The 10,463-nt window shown below is 43.5% G+C and overlaps 1 long non-coding RNA gene across 1 annotated transcript in view; it reads left to right on the forward strand.

Annotated features, from left to right (window-relative positions):
* The window catches only part of LOC136791800 (uncharacterized), a 68,431-nt gene extending 58,554 nt beyond the window's left edge, over positions 1-9,877 (forward strand). Inside the window, exon 4 of the long non-coding RNA XR_010834593.1 lies at positions 9,596-9,877. This is a non-coding gene — a long non-coding RNA (uncharacterized lncRNA). The remainder of the gene's footprint in view (positions 1-9,595) is intronic.
* The last annotated feature ends 586 nt before the right edge of the window (positions 9,878-10,463 follow it).

A 10,463-nucleotide genomic window follows, 5' to 3' on the forward strand; every position in this document is an offset into this window, starting at 1 on the left:
AGATACACTCCATTAGAAAACCATTCCATTTCCCTTCATGGTCTGAAGATTTAGTATCTTAGGGGCTTTTGCTCCCCAGTCAATAGTGGTGTTTGATAAGGGGGGAGGGGAGGGGAAGGACTTGGTTTCATAGTGCAAAGATTCCATATGTAATTTATTTAACTGTCAAGTACCTTTTCTTGTGAGTAATGTGCAAGCTCTCAGATATGGGAACTGAAGATGTAGAAAAGTCTCATGGTGAATGTTGCAAGAGATGCACAGGAGGTATTGGCGGGGTCCCCAAAATATGTTTCCTTTAAATATCTGTGAGCATTGGATTATCTATATTTAATTTGTTTGCTGCTTTTCATTTTTTATTATGGATTTCTGAAATGCAAGAACAAAAAACCCATGCCCAGATCTGGAGGAAAACGTAGCGTTTCTTTGTTTTCTTCCTTAGCATTCTTTATAATCACATCTCTTTCCAGAAAAGTGTGTGTATAATTGTAAGCTTGAAGGCTGCTTCTTAGGACTATCCTCTTTGGTAATTCATGAATATAAATGCTTCTAATACTTGAGATAAATGTATCACTTAAAATGTAAATATCTCAAAAAGAGCCTTGTATTCTGGATGCTTGCTGGTGAACTTTGACTTTTGGTCTTGCATTCTGCTTTGTGAATAATAATAATCTCCAGGTGCTTTGCCTGGCCATTGCCCAGATTTAGTCTATGGAACCATGTTTCTGTCTTGATGCAAACTGCATTATAAACATGCTTTGCTTCTGCTGACAGCAAAGAAACCACTCTGGGATAAACACTGGTATTAGCTCAAAATGTCTCTAAAGAATTGCAAGTATTTCATCAAAAGATTTATCTTTTGGTTTCTGTGGTTGTTTAAGGCTGTGCAATGACCCATAGGCAGAAACTGTGTGATGGATAGTCCATCAGTATTTCATATCACCCCAGCAGCCACCCTCTAGAAAAAGAGGCCGGAATTAAAAGGTTAATATCTGTTAAAACCTGACATTTTTGTAGTCTCAAGGTTCCAGTTCCTGAGGGAGAAGGCAAAATTTAATTTTCAGGATATATTTCAGAGCTGTGACTAGAAAAGCATATTTTGTTTACTTTGTTTGCTTTCTGAAAAATCTTGGTCTAGGAGAGAGTCAGTGTAACTCTAAAGCAACTGAGTTTTATTGAAGTCGGAACTGTTTTAGCTTTGCAACTGACAGTCTGTCCCTTCCATTCTTACCAAGTTAACCATTAGCAGGAAGGGGCTGGTAGACAATTTCAAGGGAGATGGAAACAAAGTTCACATTTGCTTTTCAGTCAATGTCTGTATTAATATGTTAAGTTGGTAATTGCTGTTGGCCATGTAGTAACACCTGCGTATGGCCTAGTGTAAACACAAAATTAAGTTGCCTGAGAGAAACTGAAACCAGAAGTGACCCACAACCAGGCACTAACTCCAGTTTTGCATTTGAAGTTCTTGCGAGGATCTGAGCCGTCACAGTTCCCAACCAAATAAACAGGGTCCTTCTGCAGTAGAGAAGAACAAGTTCCCTGCTGGCTAAATTCTCTTGAAGCAATAGAATAGTAACCAATAGAATAATTTGTTCTATTTTAATATTATATCTAGTATTGCAGACCCCTTTTTCATTTGATGTGGTAGGAAGGACAAGTTAATTCCTTCAGCTGACTTGCATATGAGTCTACTATTTCTTCTCACAGTTAATTCCCTGGCAGCTTTTGTTCAGTCTAATCCAATTCATTTTTTCACTTCATTGATATTTTATATTTAAAATTGCATTTTAAAATATGGACATGAATCTTGATCCTATTTGTAAATCAAAAACCATTAAAGACATATAATTATAGAAGTATCAAGATTGGAATCACTGTATGTGTATGTCAGTAATGTTTCATTAGTGACCAGAGGATTGTCAAATAATATTTTTCACTATTAACTGGAGAATCCTAACAGGTTTACATTTTCTGGGTTCCTTATCATGGGCATCAGATGGAATGATGCCCATATTAATATGTTTTATTATTATATTTTATAAAGGTGGATATTTTTTTTGAATTCCTAAATATACATTTTGAGGTTACAATATTGGCAAATTTATTGCAATACTACTCCATTTTTTTCTGACATGTAAAGCATAAAAATTTAATCATGCTTTACTAATTAAATATCAGTGTTGCAAATAGTTATGAGATTGCTATTTAAAAGTATAAACAATAATGAACTATGGTTAGTTTTATGAAAATATACCTAATGGGTGAAAGAAAAGAAGGAAAAATACAGATTACTGATGTTAAATCGAAGGATTTACCACCATTGGGCTGGATTTGGTTTTGCAGATCTTTCTCAAAATTTTTTTATTATTATTATTATTTTACTTCTTGAGTAGCCCCACTGATTTCAATCAAGATCACTCAGAAGTTAAGTATGACAGTGTGAAAGAGGGTACCAGAATCTTTCTCAGTGGGAGGTGGCAGCTACTCTTGAAGGAAGTAGTTAGAATCATAGAATCATAGAATATCCCGAGTTGGAAGGGACCCATAAGGATCATCAAGTCCAACTCCTGGCACCGCACAGGTCTGCCCAAATGTTTAGACCATGTGACTAAGTGCACAGTCCAGTCTCTTCTTAAATTCAGACAGGCTTGGTGCAGTGACTACTTCACTGGGGAGCCTGTTCAGGTGTGCAACCACCCTCTCGGTGAAGAACCCCTTCCTGATGTCTAGCCTAAACTTCCTCTGCCTCAGCTTGACACAGTTCCCACGGGTCCTGTCACTGGTGATAATGGAGAATAGGTCACCTGCCTCTCCACTCCCCCTTGTGAGGAAGTTGTAGACTGCAATGAGGTCCCCCCTCAGCCTCCTCTTCTCCAGGCTGAACAGGCCAAGTGACCTCAGCTGCTCCTCATATATCTTACCTTCTAGGCCCTTCAACATCTTTGTCGCCCCCCTCTGGACACTCTCTAACAGTTTCATGTCCTTTTTATACTGTGGTGCCCGGAACTGCACACAGTACTCGAGGTGAGGCCGCACCAGCGCAGAGCAGAGTGGGACAATCACTTCCCTCGACCGACTAGCAATGCCGTGCTTGATGCATCCCAGGATACGGTTGGCCCTCCTGGCTGCCAGGGCACACTGCTGGCTCATATTCAACTTGCTGTCAACCACAACCCCCAGATCCCTCTCTGCGGAGCTGCTCCCCAGTGTCTCGTCGCCCAGTCTGTACATATAGCCAGGGTTGCCCCGTCCCAGGTGCAGGACCCGGCACTTGCTTTTGTTAAACTTCATGTGGCTGGTGATCGCCCAGCTCTCCAATCTGTCCAGATCTCTCTGCAAGGCCTTTCCACCCTCATCCGAGTCCACAACTCCTCCAAGTTTGGTGTCGTTGGCAAATTTGCTCAAAACACCTTCTAGTCCTACATCCAAATCATTTATAAAAACATTGAAGAGGACTTGCCCTGAAATGGAGCCTTGAGGGACCCCACTAGTGACCATCCGCCAGCCAGATGTGGCCCCATTTACCACAACCCTTTGAGCCCTGCCTGTCAGCCAATTGCTCACCCATTGTATGATGTTTTTGTTTAGCTGTATGCTAGACATTTTGTCCAGTAGGATCCTATGGGAAACCGTGTCAAAAGCTTTGCTGAAGTCCAAAAAGATCCCATCAGCTGGTTTCCCTTGATCGACTAGATGGGTGATCTTATCATAAAAAGAAATCAAATTTGTTAGGCAGGACCTACCCCTCATGAACCCATGTTGGCTGGGACCAATGACTGCATTGTCTCCCAGGTGTGCTTCAATAACTTCAAGGATCATCCTCTCCATAATTTTACCAGGCATTGACGTGAGACTGACAGGCCTGTAATTGCTAGGGTCTTCTTTCTTACCCTTCTTGAAAATTAGCACAACATATGCCAGCTTCCAGTCTACTGGGACCTCACCAGATTCCCAAGATCGTTGAAAAATAATTGAGAGAGGTCCCGCGATGACGTCAGCCAGCTCTTTAAAAACCCTGGGATGAATCCCATCCAGACCCATGGACTTGTATGGATCCAGGTGGAGCAGCAATTCCCGCACATGTTCAGGGTCGGTTGGGAGTTTGTCATTCCCACCGTCATGGTCCTCCAGCTCAGGGTACCCTGGGTCCCGAAGCCCATCATCAGCGTTGAAGACAGAGGCAAAGAAGGCATTAAACGTCTCTGCTTTGCCTTTGTCATTGTCTGTGAGGAGACCCTCCCCATCTAGTAGCGGACCTATGTTTTCTTTGGTTCTCCTTTTTCCGTTCACATATCTAAAAAACCCTTTTTTATTGTCTCCCACAGACATGGCCAGCTTCAACTCTAGTTGGGCTTTGGCCACACGAATTTTCTCCCTACAAACACGAACAGCATCCCTGTATTCCTTCCTCGTCGCCCGACCCTCCTTCCAGCAGCCGTACACTTTCTTTTTTTGCCTAAGCTCCAGTAGAAGTTCCCTGGTCAGCCAGGCAGGCCTTCTACCCCGCCTGCCTGACTTCCGATATTTTGGAATCGCCTGATCTTGTGCTTTTAGGAGGCAGTGCTTAAAGATGGACCAGCACTGATGGACACCAATGCCTTCAAAAGCCGTTTCCCAGGGGACCTTGCTGACTAGTTCCCTGAGCAGCCTGAAGTCTGCTTTCCCCATATCCAGGGCTGAAGTTTTGGTGACAGTTTTCCTTCTGTCACCATAAATTCTAAACTCAACCACTTCATGGTCACTATGACCGAGACGGCCGCCAATTGCCACATCTCCCAAAAGACCCCCTCTATTCTCCAGCAACAGATCTAGGAGGGCACCTTTCCTAGTTGGTTCTCTTAGCACCTGCACCAAGAAGTTATCATCTAGGTGCTTTATGAACCTCCTGGACTTGCTCTTGTCAGCCGTGTGGTGATCCCAGTTGACGTCTGGCAAGTTGAAATCTCCCATTAGGACGAGGGGAGTCGATCTCGAGGCATCTCTTAGTTCTGCAAAGAATAATTCATCAGCGTTGTTGTCCTGGCCAGGTGGTCTGTAATAGACTCCCCCAACGACATCCCCTTTATTTGTTCGTCCCTTAATCCTTACCCAGAGGCTCTCAACTTTGCCATCGCCAACCTGAAGTTCCACACAGTCCAGCCCATGCTTCACATACATAGCCACCCCGCCACCTCGCCTACCCTGCCTGTCCCTCTTGAAGAGCCTGTAACCATCTATTGCAACACACCAGCCACAGGAATCATAGGAACAGGAATCATCCCACCAGGGATGATTCCATAGTTCTATGTTTCAGGGACAAAATTAGAAAGGCCAAAGCTCAGCTGGAGCTCAATCTGGCTACTGCCGTTAAAGATAAGAAAAAAAGTTTTTACAAATACATCAACACAAAAAGGAGGACTACGGAGAATCTCCATCCTTTACTGGATGTGGGGGGAAACTTAGTTAGAAAAGATGAGGAAAAGGCTGAGGTGCTCAATGCCTTCTTTGCCTCAGTCTTTAGCAGCAAGACTGGTTGCTCTTTGGATACCTGGTACCCTGAGCTGGTGGAAGGGGATGGGGAGCAGGATGTGGCCCTCGCTATCCATGAGGAAATGGTTGGCGACCTGCTACAGCACTTGGATGTACGCAAGTCGATGGGGCCGGATGGGATCCACCCGAGGATACTGAGCGAACTGGCGGAGGAGCTGGCCAAGCCGCTTTCCATCATTTATCGGCAGTCCTGGCTATCAGGGGAGGTCCCAGTCAACTGGCGGCTAGCAAATGTGACGCCCATCTACAAGAAGGGTTGGAGGGTAGGCCCGGGGAACTATAGGCCTGTTAGTTTGACCTCAGTGCCAGGGAAGCTCATGGAGCAGATTATCTTGAGTGTCATCACGCGGCACTTGCAGGGCAACCAGGCGATCAGTCCCAGTCAGCATGGGTTTATGAAAGGTAGGTCCTGCTTGATGAACCTGATCTCCTTCTATGACCAAGTGACGCGCTTGGTGGATGAGGGGAAGGCTGTGGATGTGATCTACTTTGACTTCAGTAAGGCTTTTGACACCGTTTCCCACAACATTCTCCTCAAGAAACTGGCTGCTCATGGCTTGGACTGGCGTACGCTTTGTTGGGTTAAAAACTGGCTGGATAGCCGGGCCCAAAGAGTTGTGGTGAATGGAGCCAAATCCAGTTGGAGGCCGGTTACTAGTGGAGTCCCCCAGGGCTCAGTGCTGGGGCCAGTCCTCTTTAATATCTTTATCGATGACCTGGATGAGGGGATCGAGTGCACCCTCAGTAAGTTTGCAGATGACACCAAGTTAGGTGCGTGTGTCGATCTGCTCGAGGGAAGGAAGGCTCTGCAGGAGGATCTGGATAGGCTGGACCGATGGGCTGAGGGCAACTGTATGAAGTTCAACAAGGCCAAGTGCCGGGTCCTGCATCTGGGGCGTAACAACCCCAGGCAGCACTACAGGCTGGGAGATGAGTGGTTAGAAAGCTGCCTGGCAGAGAAGGACCTGGGAGTACTGGTTGATAGGCAGCTGAATATGAGCCAGCAGTGTGCTCAGGTGGCCAAGAAGGCCAACAGCATCCTGGCCTGTATAAGAAGCAGTGTGGCCAGCAGGTCTAGGGAAGTGATTGTCCCCCTGTACTCGGCTCTGGTGAGGCCGCACCTCGAGTACTGTGTTCAGTTTTGGGCCCCTCACTACAAGAAGGACATGGAGGTGCTTGAGAGAGTCCAGAGAAGGGCAACGAAGCTGGTGAGGGGTCTGGAGAACAAGTCTTACGAGGAGCGGCTGAGGGAGCTGGGGTTGTTTAGCCTGGAGAAGAGGAGGCTCAGGGGAGACCTCATCGCTCTCTACAGGTACCTTAAAGGAGGCTGTAGAGAGGTGGGGGTTGGTCTATTCTCCCACGTGCCTGGTGACAGGACGAGGGGGAATGGGCTAAAGTTGCGCCAGGGGAGGTTTAGGTTGGATGTTAGGAAGAACTTCTTTACTGAAAGGGTTGTTAGGCATTGGAATGGACTGCCCAGGGAAGTGGTTGAGTCACCATCCCTGGAGGTCTTTAAAAGACGTTTAGATGTAGCCCTTAGTGATATGGTTTAGTGGAGGACTTGTTAGTGTTAGGACAGAGGTTGGACTAGATGATCTTGGAGGTCTCTTCCAACCTAGACGATTCTGTGATTCTGTGATTCTGTGTTTTATGAGAGTTCTATGTTTTATGAGAGTTACTACGTATTACTCTCCTTCTCCCTATTAATACTCTCTTTTTCCCCAACGGAAAGGTCGCTGCCTCTCATTTTGATTTGATCCCAGAGTGGCTGGGAGGATGGGCAGTCATATGTTATAGCCAGGAAATGTAACATTTCTAGGGTGCTTTTCGAGTGTATCAAAACAAAATACAGAATCACATCCATCACACAAGCTGCAGGTGTCATCATGAAACACCAGCATTATCATCACAGTACAACTGATAGCGGCTAAAGCACACCTTAAAATCATAACTGCTTTTCATCTCAGCTGGGTTCTTACTCTCTTAAAATGTATTTTTCTCTTAGAATACTTCTTTGTCAGAGGGAAAATAAATGGAGAAAGAAAATTGAAAGAATTTGGCAAAAATATTGGAACTAAACAGTTACTGAATCTTGACCGTAAGGTGTCATAGTTTTTCAGCATGAGGCTTTCTGGAGGCACAAGGGTTCAGAGCCTAGTGCTGGTCTCTCCAAAGCAGACAGGTCCCCATGTATGTAAAGCTTTGTGTTAAGCCTGCTCTGTAGAGGCTGTGTCCAAGCTGACAAAATGGAAAATTCACAGTAGACTGTCTCAGTCCTTTTAGTTTGGGATATTTTTTGGATGAGCAATTTGTTGCTCTACTGTTCTCAATAGTGGAAGTAGGGTGCAGGGAAGGAGGCAACATATCTTAAAGGTTTGGTGCCACCTTTGTCCTTCCTTTCCTAGAACAAATAATTACAGAAACAAAAAGTAGTTCCAAAGATGTTTACAAGCATTTTCTTTTCCCATCACTCCAGCCTCAAACATGCCTCACCTTGCTACAGTAAATTTCTATTCAAAATGAGCCCCTCACAAATGGCTTCAGATTTTTCAGCATCTAAATTTCTACAGTCACAATGAAGTTCAGATTTTTATTTCTTTAAGACCATTTCCATAATCCCCTTCTGTCTACTCTGTAAAATAAGAACATAATCTTTCAGCTGAGAGTCAGGAACCCGAATGAAAAGAAGATCCAACAGTCCATAACAATTGGTCTGAAACCCATGGATCTTACAGTAAAACCACCCAGGGGAAAGGTTAAGGGCTGCCTGTTTGTCACCTGATAATGATTTTAAAAGGGCAATATATCCTCTCTCTCTTCTTTGGCCAAGAAAAGCAGAGGAAAAGATGAAGGGATGGGAATAGATAAGACTCTTTCTGGAGGGGATTGATTTGTACCAGTGTTACTGAGTTTTCTATGTCACTTATGATTTATTTGCTAAGAGAAGAGCATGAAGAGGATTGGGACAGGACTTGGGCTGCTTTCTGGGCAGATCAGAGAGCCACAGCATGTACCTACTTCACCCAGACTTCACTAAAATCTAGGTAGAACCAATATGGTTATGGATAACACCAGAGTGTAAACCACATTGGAGGTGATATAGCAGTAATAATAAGATGGTCCCAAGAAAATACCATAAAGAAAGAAAATCTTTGGAAGTCTTAAGATTAAAGAGGCTGCTGAGGGTTGAAGGTTGTCCCTACGAGAGAAAAGAGAGATGCAAATTTCACTTCATAATACTCTCTGAACTTAAATGCAGCCACAGAGCCCCGTGAGGTCCAGTGGGAATAATTTGATTCTTTGCACTTTGCATATTTTTCTTTCTTTTTTTTTTTTTTTTAATACCATTCTGAGACATTGCAGAACTGACTCATGTCTCTGTACAACCGTGTGACACTGATTTGCTTCCTTAATGAATTACATGGGATTTCTAGCTGATTTGTTCCTGTACTACTATTGTCCCTAGGTTTCATTTTGAAATTTTGCAGTGGAAAGCCACAAACCACAGCTTGATTACAACTGGGGTTAGTGCTAGAGATGTGTCATGCGTATTTTAATTAGGAGCAAACACAAATTAAATTCCAGGATAAAATACTGTCATATTTTAACATAGGTCTTTAGGGGGTCAATACTTTCATGCTTTGGCATGGATGAGTGTTGTTAATGTTAACACTGATTAAAGCACTGAAAGTAATACTTTTCAGATTATAGTATATTGTAGTCATAGAATGATTTGGGTTGGAAGGGACCTTAGAGATCATCTAGTTCCAACCCCGCTGCCATAGGGGGTTGCTGTATGTCATAGTTTTTCTTCTGGCACTTCGTTGCTGGCTGGAGAATGTGGTGAGATAATTATCTTATTGGCCATTATGGAGAAATACTGAATTCTACCATAGGGATATCTATCTGTATATACAGAGCACTATATATCTGCTTATCAGTACAGAGAATGAAGTAACAGGGATAATTGTGTGTGCACCCATATATATATGTGAAAAGAGAGAGAGGTTGATTGATTCTTGCATGCAAAAACAGTTATTGACAGAAAGTGTTGCTCTTTCACCAGCTGACCTACATGACAGAAGCCAATGCCTAAGGGTGTAAAACGAAAGAGCATGAAGTTGAAAATGAAGATGTCTAATTGTGGAGATGTGCAGCAGAGAATATTGTGCCAAGTAAAAGCTGAGAGTTATATTAAGAAGTCTGCTGGTCTTGAGACAAAATCTGACAGCTTACAAAAATAGTGTGATATTTCCTTGAAACGATTATGGTATGAGAATATTTGTTTTAACATGTGGCAAGCCTGGATATCATTTTAAATCTTTGAAAGAACTTTTTCATTCAAATCTGTGTTTGACTTAGGTTAAACTAAGCTATTGATTTTAATGTTGTTTTTAGCTTGAAATTTGTCCTTTTTTTGGGGGGGTGGGGTTGGGGGGAGGGGCTAATCCAGTTAAGAGACTGTTTGCCCAAATGTTTGCTCACTTTTTTTCAACTATATCAAATCTAAGATATTGTCTCTCCCTATGTCTTTTGTTTGGTTCTCTTAAAATACCATTTCTGTCAGAGAAAAAGAAACTACAGCAAGATGTATATGATGATAGGTTCCAGGCAAGAGAAAACTTTCTGGTCCTTCCTCGAGCATGCTTTATCTTTCCTATTCTTAGCCCAAAATCAACTCCCATGACAGAGAGGTGCTGTTGCATATGTACTCCAGTGATCTCTTTGCATCCATTGGCGTAACACCTGAGCTCCAATATGATTCCTGTGATGTGGCCAGGTGAAAGGGGTAGAAAGAGTGACCTTGTTCTAAAAACAGACCAAGCCTTGCCTGGGCATGGGAACAAATGGTAGCACTGCTTGAAGGGCAGAGATCTTTAAAACACACTATATATGAAGATGGCTAGGGGATAAAGTGATGATTCCTCCTGGTA

The sequence above is a fragment of the Anser cygnoides genome, chromosome 12 (assembly GCF_040182565.1).
Source record: "Anser cygnoides isolate HZ-2024a breed goose chromosome 12, Taihu_goose_T2T_genome, whole genome shotgun sequence".
NCBI classification, from domain to species: Eukaryota; Metazoa; Chordata; class Aves; order Anseriformes; family Anatidae; genus Anser; species Anser cygnoides.